Raw genomic sequence first — 16,099 nt, forward strand, 5'->3', positions numbered from 1 at the left:
AAATAAAACTACAGACCAATATCCTGATGAATATGTATGCATAAATTCACATCAAGATACCTTCAAATTAAAGTCAATAATACATTAATAGAATCATTTACCATAATCAAGTGGGATATATTCCCGGACTGGAAGGGTGGTTCCACATTCACAGATCAATCAACATGATGCACCACAGTAATAGAAGAAAGGATAAGAACAATATGATGCTTTCAAGACATGCAGGAAAACGATTTGACAAAATGTCACATCCTAGCAAGTATATTGGTACTCAACCTACCTGCACATAATAAAGGTCATCTATGAAAAACCCACAGCTCATCTCATCCTCAATGTGGAAAAAATTGAAAGTTTTTCTTCCAAGGTCAGGGACAAGACAGGGATGATCCCTCTCACCACTGTTATTCCACATGGTACTGGAAGTTTTAGCCACAGCAATCAGACAACAAAAAGAAATAAGAGGCATCCAAATTGGCAAGGAAGAAATAGAACTTTCACTATTTGGAAATGACATGATGCTCTCTATAGAAAACATGAAAGACTCCCCCCAAAATTGTTTGAATTGATACATGAATTCGATAAATCAAAATATACAGAAATCAATGTACATAAATCTATTGCATTTCTGTAGACAAATAATGAATTAACAGAAAGAGAAAGTAAGGGATCAATCCCATTGACAGGTGCACCAAATACCCCAAGATACCTAGAGTAAACCTAACCAAAGAGGTAAAAGATCTGTACTCTAAAGGCTGTGAAACACTGATGAAAGAAATGGAAGAGGACGCAAAGAGAAGGAAATACATTTCATGTTCACGGATAGGAAGAACAAAATACTGTTAAAAGGTCTACACTCCACAAAACAATCTACACATGTAATGAAATCCCTATCACACAAACAAAACATTTGTCACAGAACTAGAACAAATAGTCCCAAAATATGTATGGAGTGACAAAGACCCCAAACAGCCAAAAGAAATTGAAGACCAAAACTAAAGCTGGAGACATCACGCTTCTACACTTTAGGTTATATTACAAAGCTGTACTGAACAGAACAGTATGGTACTGGCAACCAACAACAACAACAAAAACACAGACGCAGAGACCAATAGAATGGAAACCCAGGCATAAACTCATACATATATGGTCAATTAATTCTCAACAAAGCAGGAAAGGATATCCAATGGGGAAAAAAAGATACTCTTGGGACACATGTGTGGCTCCACAGCGTGTGACTGTGGATTCAGGTCCAATCATGATCTCAGGGCAGTGCAGAGCATGCGTGGGATTCTCTCTCTCCATTTCTCTCTGCCCCTTTTCTGCATGTTCTCTCTCTCTCTCTCCTCTCTCTCTCTCTCTCAAAAATAAATACATAAAAAAAGTCTCCTCAACATGTGGTTTTGGAAAAACTAGACAGCAACCTGCAAAACAAAACAAAAACACAAACGGACCACTTTCTTACAACATACACAAAAATAAATCCAACATGAATAAAGAACTATGTGTGAAACCTGAAACCATAAAAATCCCAGAGGATACCTAACACAGGCAGTATCTTATTTGACATTGGCTGTACAAACATCTTTGTAGATATATCTCCTGAGGTAAGGGAAACACAAGCAAAAATAATGGGACTTCATAAAAATAAAAAGCTTCTGTCACAAAGGAAAAATCAACAAAACTAAAACACCTACAGAATAATATTTGTAAACGACATCTGATAAAGGTTTACTGTCCAAAATATATAAAGTTATACAGCACCCAAAAAATGAGAAATCCAATTAAAAATGGGCAGATGACACGAATGGACATTTTCCCAAGGTGACATAAACATAGCCAAGAGACACATGAAAAGATGCTCAGCATTACTCGTCTTCAGGGAAATACAATTCAAAAGTACAATGAGATAACACGTCACATCTGTGAAAATGACTAAAATCAATGAATGATGAGACAGCAGGTGTTGGCAAGGATGTGCGGAAAGAGGAACCCTCTTGCATTGTGGGAAGGAATGCAAACTGGTGCAGCCACTCCGGAAAACAACATGGAGATTCGTCAAAAAAAAAAAAATGGAAATAGAACTATGTTACGATCCAGCAATTTCACTACGAGGTATTTACAGAAAGAATACAAAAATAATTCTTCAAAGGGATACATGCACCATGAGTTTACAGCAGCATTTTCTACAAAAGCCAAATTACGGAAACTGACCAAGCATCCATCAACTGATGAATAAACTGAGATGTAGTATATGGAAAGTAATATTATTCAGCCATAAAAACATGAAATCTTGTCATTTTCCACGAGGTGGATGGAGAGAATGTTATGCTGGGTGAAATAAGCCTGTCAGAGAAACACAAATACCAGATGGTTTCACTAACACATGGAAATAAAACAAAACAAAGGGGGGGGGGGGGAGGAGACAGTGACAAACACTCTTAACTAGAAAACAAACTGAGGGGTTCCACAATGAGGTGGGGGAATGGATGAAACAGCTTCTGGGGATTACGAAGTGCACCTGGGATGAGCACCAGGTGACGCATGGAAGTGTTGCTCTACATTGTACACCTGAAACTAATATTACACTGTATGTTTACTAAGTGCAATTTAAAGTAATAGATATCAGAAGGTTAAGACACCTACCTACGGGGTTTTCTGTAGTTTTCAATCACTTCATTAGGTTGGAAAAATAACCATAAATTTTTTTAAAAAGCATGTATGTTGTGGGGGACAGTTTGTGCCCTTACCTCGGTCACTGGTTCCAGCAGGACTCGGAAAGTGGGTCACAGCTCATTCTTCTAGAAGGTCCTGAGACAAACATTTCGTGTATTCAAGTCCTAATGGAGTGCAGCTCCCGTTCTTCTGAATTTCTGTCAGGGTTTCTTCCCGGAAACAAGCCTGAATCTGGAACAAACCATCGACTGTATCTATGAGGTGATGTCGTGGAACCCTGCAATCCACAAGTCCTTTAGTAAAATACGACTTGTTCAAATACTGTCCAGGAAGTTGAGGAATGAAACACGGGAACAACCGAGAAAATGCAAGGGCCTGTGCTGTTTAGCAACCATCATGCCCAGGGAAGCCACCCAGCGCCCCCTCCTCAGCAGTCAGTACAAGGTAGCTTCTCTCTGGCGACTCAGGAGATGCCAAGTTGCTGCAAAGCTCCCAAGGTCTCCCCTGGGGCCGGCGGCAGAAGCCGCTGGAAACGCAGCTCTGCTCTCTGTCCTGAGACAGCGGTAGAGGTCCTGTGTCCTCTGGGAGCAACAGCAGCCCTTCCTGCTCTGAAGTGCCCTGGGTCAGAAAAGCCGATGGTGCGCCCTCTGCTGGCCATCACTGCCTAGGCAGAGGAGCCCGCCCCTCCGGGTCTGTGGTGCTTGAGCTCTCTCTGCTGGATACCATGGGAATTCGTGCAATGTTGAAGGCCCTGGCCGCTCAGCTGAGGGACTGAAGGTGCTCTGGGCAACTCCGCCTGTTCTCCACAATGGGAAGGGTCTTAGTGACAGGGCCTGGGACACAAAGAAATCTTTTCCTTCTCCTTTTTTTTGAGTGAAGAATGAAACAGAATTTATTAACATAATGACATCATTTGTAATGTTTTAAACAATGTCCACAGAAAAATAGACTGCCAACTTACACATGCTGAGCAAGTAATTGTGTTTACCACCAGAGTATTTAGGTTAGATAAAGAATTGACACCTTTGAGTGAAATAAGCCATACAGAGAAAGACAGATACCATATGGTTTCACTCTTATGTGGATCCTGAGAAACATAACAGAAACCCATGGGGGAGGGGAAGGAAAAAAAAAAAAAAAAAAAAAGAGGTTAGAGTGGGAGAGAGCCAAAGCATAAGAGACTGTTAAAAACTGAGAACAAACTGAGGGTTGATGGGGGGTGGGAGGGAGGGCAGGGTGGGTGATGGGTATTGAGGAGGGCACCTTTTGGGATGAGCACTGGGTGTTGTATGGAAACCAATTTGACAGTAAATTTCATATATTAAAAAAAAAAAAAAAAAAAAAAAACAACTGAGAACAAACTAAGGGTTGATGGGGGGTGGGAGGGAGGGGAGGGTGGGTGATGGGTATTGAGGAGGGCACCTTTTGGGATGAGCACTGGGTGTTGTATGGAAACCAATTTGACAATAAATTTCATATATTGAAAAAAAAAAAAAGAATTGACACCTTTGAGAGAGAGACAACTGCTTCCAGCTATGGAACGAATGAGTCCTAGGGATACAAGAGACAGCCAATGGAATAGAGTCAATTCTGTAATAATATTGTTGCATGCTTTCACAGGATAGCTACACTTGTGCTGAAGTAAAACATAATTTATAGACATATGGAATGACTACAAAGTATGCCTAAAACTAATACAACAAATGTGTGAAGAATATTTCAATGAAAAGTTGACATCCTCTACGCTATCCTTAATTTATCTTTTTTTTGCCAATAAACTATCATTCCTGGGGCGCTTGGGTTGCTTAGTCAGTTAAGCGTCCGACTTCCCATCAGGTCATGATCTTGCAGCCCATGAGATTGAGCCCTGCGTCAGGTTCTGTCCTGACAGCTCAGAGCCTGGAGCTTGCCCCAGATTCGGTGTCTCCTGCTCTCTCCCCCATCCCTCCCTCAGGCTCTCTCCAAAAAAGAAAAACAGAAACATTATAAATTTTAAAAAAAATCATTCCTAATTTAGAATCTGTGAAATTCCATTTATACTAGATTCTCTAACATCACCATCTTGATGTTGAGAGCTTATCTGAATAGTCACTAATATCTTTGATGACACATATGTGACAGGGTCAGAATGCAACTTACAGGGAGCTACACATCTGTTATGAATTTACTGTATGTATCCTTGGCTAATATTTCCCATGAAATGTGCTTTAGGGATGCACATTTCATACATCTGCATCCCTGGATGTGTGTAATGAACATCCATTCTGTGTTGCAGTTAACTTTAAAGTCATAACAATGAGTCTTATAGGACTGACAGCAAGATGTCAGTAGAGCTGCTTCCTTCCAGAGATTCTGAGGGGGAGCATCCATTTCTTTACCTTTTTCAGAGTCCAAGGGCTACCTGTGTCCCTCAGCTTATGGCTCCTCCCATGCTCACACCACTCAAGTCTTCTCTTCCTCAGTCAAATTTCATTCTTCGTACAATGATGCTTGTGGTTGCATCCAGGGCCCACCTGGACAATCCAGGCCATTCTCCTCATCTTCAGATCATTGACTTAATCACATCCACAAAGTCCTTTTTGTCATCAAAGAGAACAGTCACGGGTTCTGGGGATTAGGACATTGATACCTTTGAAGCCCATTATTCAACCTACCACACTCTACCCTCTGGCTCCCCAAAATTTATGTCCACTCCATATGCAAAATATATTCACCCCATCCTAACATTCCTAAAAGTCTCAAGCCCTTACATCATCAACTCAAGTTCAAAATCTCATCTCTATATCATCAGCTCCAAAGACCCAACTGTCATAATCTAAATCATGAAAGCTGGTATGAGTGGTCTCTGGATATGACCACCCTGGATCCCAAGTCCACTCTGGGGAGCTTGGGAAGATGGCAGAGTAGGAGGACCCTGAGGTAACCCCATCCCACGTTTACAGCCAGGTATCATGCACACCCAAGTCAATAAATCAGAGCACAATGCAAACACTGAGAGAACAAAGTCCACAACTAAATTAGAGAAGAAGCTGCACCTGAAGGTTTTGGAAGGTCGGAGATGGAGGCAGATGGAGGGCCTTGTGCACACGAGGAGGGCAGAGAAACTGGTCCTTGCGGGAGGAAGCTCATATGGGGAAAACTAGTCCCCATAATGTTTGGCTTTAAAAACCAGACAGGCTGAGTTTTTAAAGCCAGTGGGACTTGGATCCTGGAGCTTTAAAAGTCAGCTGACTCATCACCAGGCAAGCCTGGAGGGTGAGTGATAGCTGGGTCATCGCCCTAGAAGAGACAGCAGCCTGCACAGAGAGACAATATGCAAAGAGCAGTTTACACAATGTCAGGGGCAAACAAGAGACATATCTGCTAGTACTGATTTCTCTAAAATCAAGGAAGCTGGCAGGTGCCATTTTCCTCTCCCTTCCCACCGCCCCCCCCCCATTAACACAGGACTACCTGGGGGAGGCAGGGATGCACAGACACTATTCACCTTTGTCCAGGGCTATGGGAAAATGTTGCTAAAGCAGTGCATGCAGCCCACCCAGCCCCAGAGCCACATTCAGTCATGCACCCCCAGGCACCATCAAGTGTAAGGCCCAGATGTCAGAAACACAGCTGAGTGGAGGGCCACTCTCAGCCACCACACTGTGCCCAGCTGCCTGCCCCCAGCCACCCTGGTGTGCAGCCTCCAGCCACCCAGCACTTCAGGGGATCCAGCATAGGATTCGTGGCCCAATATAAGATCTCTAGTGAGCACATCCCCTCAGGGCTGGCCTGCCTGGGTCCCGCTCACACCACAGACAGGAAGCACAGCCCACAATAGGCAGAAAGGAAAAGTGTGTTACTCTTGGGGTAACAGCGGGGCAGGAGCAACACCATGGGATAGAGACCAAAGCTCTCCAGGTCATGGTGAACAGAGACACTGCACTGCAGGCACTCCAGGACCTCTTCCTCACTGAGTCACTACTTCCAAAAGCAGGAGACACAGCTTAGTGAGTTCATACACATGAACAGACAGAGAGAGGCAAACCACACAGGGTGAGGGAGAAATTTACCCCAAATGAAAGAAAGGAACAAGCCACAGCCAGAGATCTAGGCAAAACAGATCTAAGAAACCTGCTTGATAGAAAATGTAAAGCAATGATCATAAGGATACTCACTGGGCTTGAGAAAAGAGTGAAGAATATGAGTGAGTCCCTTAACACAGAGATAAGGACCAACATAGCAGAGATAAAGGGCTCAATAAACAAAATGAGAAACACACCTGATGGAATGAACAGCAGCAAAGAAGAAGAAAAGGAATGACTTAATGACCTAGGAGACAGAGTAATGAAAAGTAATCAAGCTGAGGAAAAGAGAGGAAAAAAATAATTATGCAAAACGTGAATAGATTTAGGGACCTCAGTGACTCAATCCAATATAATAACATTCATACCATAGGAGTCCCAGAAGAAGAAGAGAGAGAAGGGGGGATGGGCAGAATATTTATTTCAGGAAATAATAGCTAAAAACTTCTTTAATCTGGAGAAGGAAACAGACATCAGATCCAGGAGGCATATCGAATGTCCATCAAAACCAACAAAAGCAGACCCACAGCAAAACATATTTTGCTTAAAATGGCAAAATATAGTGATAAAAAAGTCCTAAAAGCAGCAAGACAAAAGAAGTCCCTAACTTACAAAAGAAAACATCAGGTTAGCAGCAGATCTCTACACAGAAACTTGGCAGGCCAGAAGGGAATAGCAGGATGTATTCAACGTGCTGAATGGGAAAAAACTGTAACCAAGAATCTTTTGTCCAACAAGTCTGTCATTCAGAATGGGAGAGATCAAGAGTTTACCAAACAAAACCCACTAATTTAGTGACCACTAAACCAGTATGCAAGAAATTTGAAGATGGACTCTTTGAGTGGAAAAACCAAAAGTCATAACACAACAGTAGGAAACACAAAAGCAGTAAAATGAATATTTCTATTTAAAAAATCAGCCAAGAAACACAAAATAAGAGAATGTAAAGTATGACACCACATACCTAAAACCTGGGGAGGAGAGGAATAAAGAATGGATTCGAACTTAAACAATCATCAATGTAATATAGACTGCTATATGCAGATGTTATATACAAACCTAATGGTAACTACAAATCAAAAACCACTAATAAACATGCAAAAAATGAAGAGAAAGAAATCCAAATACATCACTAAAGAAAGCAAAACATAAAAGAAAGAAAGAATCAGAGAAAAATTCAGAAGCGAAAACAAAAGTAATAATAAAATGGCAATAAATACATATCTATCAATAATTGCTTTGAATGTAAATGCACTAAACACTCCAATCAAAAAACAGAGGTGAAGCGTATTAAGGAGGACACGTGTTATGATAAGGGTATTAAGGAGGACACGGATGTTGTATTTAGGTGATGAATCACTAAATTGTACACGTAAAACTAATATTACATTGCATATTAACTAACTGGAATTTAAATTTAAATTTAAAAAAAGACATAGGTGACAGAGTGGATAAAAAATCAAGATCCATCTATATGCTGCCTACAACAGACTCAGTTTAGACCTAAAGACACCTGCAGACTGAAAGTGAGAAGGTGGAGAAATACGTCATGCAAATTAAGTCAAAAGAAAGCTGGAGTAGCAATACTTATATCGCACAAAATGAATTTTAAAACAAATACCAGAAATGGAAAAACATTCCATGCTCATGGATCGGAAGAATAAATATTGTTAAAATGTCAATACTACCCAAAACTATCTACACATTCAATGCAATCCCAATCAAAACTGTACTAGCATTCTTCTTGAAGCTAGAATAAGCAATCCTAAAATTTGTATGGAACCACAAAAGGCCCCGAGTAGCCAAAGTAATTTTGAAGAAGAAGACCAAAGCAGGAGGCATCACAATCCCAGACTTCAGCCTCGACTACAAAGCTGTAATCATCAAGACAGCATGGTATTGGCACAAAAACACACACATAGACCAATTGGAATAGAATAGAAACCCCAGAACTAGACCCACAAAAGTATGGCCAACTAATCTTTGACAAAGCAGGAAAGAATATCCAATGGAAAAAAAGACAGTCTCTTTAACAAATGGTACTGGGAGAACTGGACAGCAACATGCAGAAGAATGAAGCTAGATCATTTTCTTACACCATTCACAAAAATAAACTCGAAATGGATAAAGGACCTGAATGTGAGACAGGAAACCATCAAAACCCTAGAGGAGAAAGCAGGAAAAAACCTCTCTGACCTCAGCTGCAGCAATTTCTTACTTGACACATCTCCAAAGGCAAGGGAATTAAAAGCAAAAATGAACCATTGGGACCTCATGAAGATAAAAAGTTTCTGCACTGCAAAGGAAACAATCAACAAAACTAAAAGGCAACCAATGGAATGGGAAAAGATATTTGCAAATGACATATCAGACAAAGGGCTAGTATCAAAAATCTATAAAGAACTCACCAAACTCCACACCCAAAAACAAATAATCCAGTGAAGAAATGGGCAGAAAACATGAATACTTTTCCAAAGAAGACATTCAGATGGCCAACAGGCATATGAAACAATGCTCAATGTCACTCCTCATCAGGGAAATACTAATCAAATCTACACTGAGCTACCATCTCATGCCAGAGTGGCTAAAATGAACAAATCAGGAGAATATAGATGCTGGAGAGGATGTGGAGAAACGGGAACCCTCTTGCACTGTTGGTGGGAATGCAAACTGGTGCAGCCACTCTGGAAAACAGTGTGGAAGTCGTCAAAAAATTAAAAATAGATCTACCCTATGACCCAGCAATAGCACTGCTAGGAATTTACCCAAGGGATACAGGAGTGTTGATGCATAGGGGCACCTGTACCCCAATGTTTATAGCAGCACTTTCAACAATAGCCAAATTGTGGAAAGAGCCTAAATGTCCATCAACTGATGAATGGATAAAGAAATTGTGGTTTATATACACAATGGAATACTACATGGCAATGAGAAAGTATGAAATATGGCCTTTTGTAGCAACGTGAATGGAACTGGAGAGTGTTATGCTAAGTGAAATAAGTCATAGAGAGAAAGACAGATACCATATGTTTTCACTCTTATGTGGATCCTGAGAAACTTAACAGGAGACCACAGGGGAGGGGAAGGGGAAAAAAAGTTAGAGAGGGAGAGAGCCAAACCATAAGAGACACTTAAAAACTGAGAAGAAACTGAGGGTTGATGAGGGGTGGGAGGGGGGGAAAGTGGGTGATGGGCATTGAGGAGGGCACCTGTTGGGATAAGCACTGGGTGTTGTATGGAAACCAATTTGACAATAAATTTCATATTAAAAAATAAAAATAAAACAAATACCATAAAAAGAGACAAAGAAGTATCCTTCCCAAGAAGGACACTATACAATCATAAACGGATCTATCCATCAAGAAGATCTAACAATTGTAAATATTTATGCCCCCAACTTGGAAAAATCCATATATATATATATATATATATATATATATATATATATATATATATATATATATATTACAATATACAATATACAATGTACAATAATACTAGGAGACTTTAACACCCCACTGACAGCAGTGGACAGATCATCTAAAAGGAAAATCAGTAAGGAAACAATGGTTTTGAGTGACACATGGGACTAAATGGACTTAATAGATATATGCAGAACATTTCATCCTAAAGCAGCAAAATTTACATTCTTCTCGAGTGCACATGGGACATTCTCCAGAATAGATCACATACTGGGACACAAAACAGCCCTCAACAAGTAAAAAAGATTGAGGTCATACCATGCATATTTTCTGACTACAGTGCTGTGAAACTTGAAATCAACCACAAGAAATAATCTGGAAAGACCACAAATATATGTAGGTTAAAGAACATCCTACTAAATAATGAATGGGTTAACCAGGAAATTAAGAAATTTAAAAATGCATGGATGTAAATTAAAATGAAAACACAAAAGCCCAAAACCTTTGGGATGCAGCAAAGGCCGTCTCAGAGGAAAGTACATTGCAATTCAGGCCTATCTTAAGCAGTAAGAAAGGTCCCAAATACACAACCTAACCTTACACCTAAAGTAGCTAGAAAAAGAAAAAACAACGCCTAAAGTCAGCAGAAGGGGGATAATAAAGATTTGAGAAGAAATAAACAATATAGAAACAAAAACAACAGTAGAATAGGTCAATGAAACCAGGAGCTATTTTTTTTTTGAAAGAATTAATGCAATTGATACACCCCTAACCAGACTTATCAAAAAGAAAAGAGAAAGGACCCAAATAAGTAAAATCACAAGTGAGAGAGGAGAGATCACAACCAACATCACAGACATACAAACAATTATAAGAGAATATTATGAAAAACTATATGCCAACAAATTGGGCAACCTGGAAGAAACGGATAAATTCCTAGAAACATATAAACTACCAAAAGTGAAACAGGGAGAAACAGAAAACTTGAACAGACCAATAACCAGCAAAGAAATTTAATCAGTCATCAAGTATCTCCCAACAAAGTCCAGGACCACATAGCTTCACAGGGGAATTCGACCAAACACTTAAAGAAGAGTTAATACCTATTCTTCTCAAATTGTTCCATAATATAGAAAAAGAAGGAAAACTTCCAATTTCATTCTCTGAGGTCAGCATTATCCTGATACCAAAACCAGACAGAGTCTCCACTAAAAAAGATAACTATAAGCCAATATCCCTGATGAACATGGATGCAAAGATTCTCAATAAAATACTAACATACTGAATCCAACAGTACATTAAAAATATCATTCACCATGATCAAGTGGGATTTATCCCTGAGCTGCAAGAGTGATTCAATATTCACAATCAATCAACGTGATACACTACATTAATAAAAGAAAGTATAAGAACTACATGATCCTTTCAATAGATGCAGAAGAAGCATTTGACAAAGTACACCATCTATTCATAATAAAAACCTTTGAGGATTGGAGGGAACATGCCTCAACATCATAAAAGCCATATACAAAAACCCCACAGCTAATATCATCCTCAATGGGGAAAAACTGAGAGCTTTCCCCCTAAGGTCAGGAACACAACAGGGATGTCCACTCTCACTACTGTTGTTCAACATAGCGTTGGAAGTCTAGCCTCAGCAATCAGACAACAAAAACAAATAAAAGGCATCCAAACCAGCAAGGAAGAAGTTAAACATTCACTATTTGCAGATGACATGATACTCTATGTAGAAAACCCAAAAGACTCCATCAAAAAATTGCTAGAATTGATACATGAATTCAGTAAAGTCACAGGATACAAAATCAACATACAGAAATCTGTTGCATTTTTATACACCAATAATGAAGCAGCAGAAAGAGAAATCAAGGAACGAATCTATTTACAATTGCACCAAAAAACATAATATACCTAGGAATAAACCTAACCAAAGATGTAAAGGACCTGTACTCTCAAAACTACAAAGCATTTATGAAAGAAATTGAAGAAAACAGAAAAAAATGGAAAAGCATTCCAGACTCATGGATTGGAAGAACAAATACTGTTAAAATATCTATACTACCCAAAGCAATCTACATATTCAATGCAATTCCTATCAAGATAAAACCAGCATTCTTCACAGAGCTAAAACAAACAATCCTAAGATTTGTATGGAACCAGAAAAGACCTCGAATAGCCAAAGCAATCTTGAAAAAGAAAACCATAGCTGGAAGCATCACAATTCCAGACTTCAAGATGTATTACAAAGGTGTATTCATCAAGATAGTATGGTACTGGCACAAAAACAGGCACTTAGATCAAGAATATCCAATGGAATAAAGACAGTCTCTTCAGCAATCGGTGTTGGGAAAGCTGGACAGCAGAAGAATGAACCTGGACCACTTTCTTACACCATACACAAAAATAAACTCAAAATGGCTGAAAGACCTAAACATAAGACAGGAAGCCATCAAAATCCTAGAAGAGAGAGCAAGCAAAAATCTCTTTGACCTTGGCCGCAGCAATTCTAACTAGACATGTCTCCAGAGACAAGGGAAACAAAAGCGAAAATGAACTATCGAGATAAAAACTTCTGCACAGAGAAGGAAACAATCAGCAAAACTAAAAGACAAATGACAGATGGGAGAAGATATTTGCACATGACATATCAGATAAAAGGTTAGTATCCAAAATTTATAAAGAACTTATTAAACTTAATAACCAAAAAAAAACAAAAAACAAAAAAAACAACAACAAATAATCCAGTTAAGAAATGGGCAAAAGACTTTAACAGACACTTTTCCAAAGAAGACATTCAGATGGCAATCAGACACATAAAAAGATGCTCAACATCACTCATCATCAGGGAAATAAAAATCCAAACCACAATGAGATACCACCACACCTGTCAGAATGGCTAAAATTCACAACTCAGGAAACAACGGATGTTGGTGAAGATGCAGAGAAAGGGGAACCTCTTGCACTGTTGGGAATGCAAACTGGTGCGGCTGCTCTGGAAAACAGTATGGAGTTTTGTCGGAAAACTAAAAATAGAACTACCCCACAACCCAGCAATTGCACTACTAGATATTTATCCAAGGGATGCAAATATCCTGCTTCGAAGGGGCACATGCATCCCAATGTTTATAGCAGCACTACCAACAATAGTCACGTTATGAATAGAGCCCAAATGTCCATTGACTAATGAATCAACTGAAGAAGGTATGTGTGTATGTGTGTGTGTGTGTACACACACACACACACACACACACACACACACACACACACACTGGAATCATATATACTCAGCCATAAAAAAGAATGAAATCTTGCCATTTGCGGTGACATGGATGGAGCTAGAGTGTATTATGCTAAGTGAAATAAGTCAGGCATAGAAAGACAAATACCATGTGATTTTACTATGTGGAATTTAAGAAACAAAATTGATGAACATAGGGGAAGGGTGGGGAAGGAGAGGGAAAGATACCATAAGAGATTCTTAAAGATGGAAAACAAACTGAGGGACGATGGAGGGAGGTGGGTGGGGGATGGGCTAGATGGATGATGGACATTAAGGAGGGCACTTACTGGGAGGAGCACCAGGTGTTATATGTAAGTGATGAACCCCTGGGCTCTACTCTTGAAACCAATACTATACTATAAGTTAACTAACTAGAATTTAAAGAAAAACTTAAACAAAGAAACTGATTTGTGAACCCAAAGGTGAAAAGGGAATTCTCCTTTTCATTCAATTAGAGTGGATGAGATACTATACAACCCAGCCCCCACCCCATCTGGCCAGGGAAAGCAGACTGAGAAGCTCACACAAGCAGAGGACAACTTTATTCCTGCAGATCCTCATATCATTGCTGTGGGTGCTGCCTTTCTGACACTTGGGATGCAACCTTGGACGTTCCTAACACCTGCTTTTCTACAGACTACTCATCAGGCTTAGCGCTCCTTTAGTTACTAGTCATGCAATGTCCTCTTGCCCTACTTCCTCAGGGTTTCAAGGTAGTCTGTAATATGCCAAGAGTGGATTAAATAAACCTCAGCACAATGTGAGCTACTGATACGATCATGAAGTAGCCCCCGTGAAGAACCCACTAAGATCTCATTGCATACCTGTTTAAAGCTGGGTAGTCCTTGAGGGAGGATGATATCCAGGGCCCTGTGTCCTTCTTAGGAACCATGCAGATAGAGCCCACAGAGATGTTGAACAATGTAGACAGGCTAGATGGTTAGTCTTATAGCCTCCAATCAGAAAGGAAAAGTGCCCCCACCCTCCTGATTAACCTGACTAACCTCTTTGGATATTAGAGGTAAAACATCCCATGAATCTGCACCAAATTCCTAGCAAGCAACATTTGAACAGGACCCTGGTGACAAAAAGCTTTGGAGGTGCCCAAGCTGCTGTAAAACAAGGCTGCCATTGGGGTCCCTGTATCCTTCAGGAGATTTAAAAAAAAAAAAAATTTTTAATGTTTATTTATTCTTGAGAGAGAGACAGAGAGAGACAGAGTGTGAGTGGGGGAGGGTCAGAGAGAGAAGGAGACACAGAATCTGAAGTAGGCTCCAGGCTCTGAGCTGTCAGCACAGAGCCTGACGCGGGGCTCAAACTCACAAACTGTGAGATCGTGACCTGAGCTGAAGTCGGACGCCTAACCGACTGAGTCACCCAGGTGCCCCCCACTTCAGGAGATTTTATTAAAATTTGTCTTAAAAAATTTTAGTAGCAAGGTAGTCACATGATTCTACAAACAGTAAAAAGTTTTACAGATACTTCTGCCCTAATGTTATGTATGTATCCCTGGGGGAAAGAAATTCACAAGTTGCAAAACGTCCCCAGAAATAATAGGGTTTATAGTGGAAAATAGTGTTTTGGCAGCCAACTCAAAATCTACACACCTCTGTGACCACAATACCAACAAAATGATAACAATTCCCAGCACAGTTTGGGAAAGACGTGTTAAACTCCTAATAGATAAAGATTATAACATGAAATAAAGGGCTTTACTGATATAAAAGGCAAAACTAAAGATCTCTTGAGAGTATGAGGGAAGAAGGAAGCTGCTGGTTCATGGAGACAGGCAGAGGGACATCACCACTTGTGTTTCAGGACAGGGGCATCTGGGTGGTTCAATGGGTTAAGTGACTCTTGCCTCAGCTCAGGTGTTATCTCAGGGTGATGAGGTGGGCTCCGAGCCAGGCTCTGTCCCCGGTGTGAAGCCTCCTTTTAAAACACAGCTCTTTGGGGCACCTGGGTGGCTCCGTCGGTTGAGCGGCCGACTTCGGCTCAGGTCACGATCTCGCGGTCTGTGAGTTCAAGCCCCGCGTCGGGCTCTGTGCTGACTGCTCAGAGCCTGGAGCCTGTTTCGGATTCTGTGTCTCCCTCTCTCTCCGACCCTCCCCCGTTTATGCTCTGTCTCTGTCTCAAAAATAAATAAAACGTTAAAAATTTAAAAAAAAAAACAGCTCTGGGATACGCAGTTGAGGTTTTGCCAGTGATGGTAGGCTCTGGCTCACCACCTTGTGCTTGTTTCTGTTTGGCTTAAAAAAGACATCTGGGTTCATTTTGCTGTCCTGCTACCTTCTTTCCTTAAGAAGCAGCTTAGAGAGCTCCAAACACAACCTTACCCCAGAAGTGCAGTCTGCCCAGCAGCGGTCACTTCTTCCAGTGGACACACGTCCTGTGCACATTTCCCGTGGAAGACAGCAGGCAGAGCTCCTGGGGGGCAGCCTAATGAAGACTTCCTGCTGCACTTTTGGGGGCCCACACAGAGTGAGTTGTGGCTGCTCTCATGCAGGAAGGGTCTGCAGCAGCATATTAATACTCTCATTCCCAAAAAAGGTGCATGATGATTAGGGGGGGTACGTAGTAAGCATTTCAAAATGGAGGATGTATCAGGGCTCCTGGGTGGCTCAGTCGGCTAAGCGTCTGAC

The 16,099-nt window shown here is 40.6% G+C and overlaps 1 long non-coding RNA gene across 5 annotated transcripts in view; it reads right to left on the minus strand.

Moving 5' to 3' along the window:
* The window catches only part of LOC122219306, a 39,611-nt gene that overhangs the window by 20,581 nt on the left and 2,931 nt on the right, over positions 1-16,099 (minus strand). For 3 of the 5 annotated variants that reach the window (XR_006202332.1, XR_006202334.1, XR_006202331.1), the window contains exons 3-4: positions 5,052-5,969; positions 2,748-2,904 (exon numbers count right to left, since the gene is read on the minus strand). This is a non-coding gene — a long non-coding RNA (uncharacterized LOC122219306). Of the gene's footprint in view, positions 1-2,747; positions 2,905-5,051; positions 5,970-13,061; positions 13,105-16,099 lie in introns of those variants that run through there. The other 2 variants (XR_006202330.1, XR_006202333.1) reach the window with 2 other exon arrangements.

Source organism: Panthera leo, chromosome B2 (assembly GCF_018350215.1).
Source record: "Panthera leo isolate Ple1 chromosome B2, P.leo_Ple1_pat1.1, whole genome shotgun sequence".
NCBI classification, from domain to species: Eukaryota; Metazoa; Chordata; class Mammalia; order Carnivora; family Felidae; genus Panthera; species Panthera leo.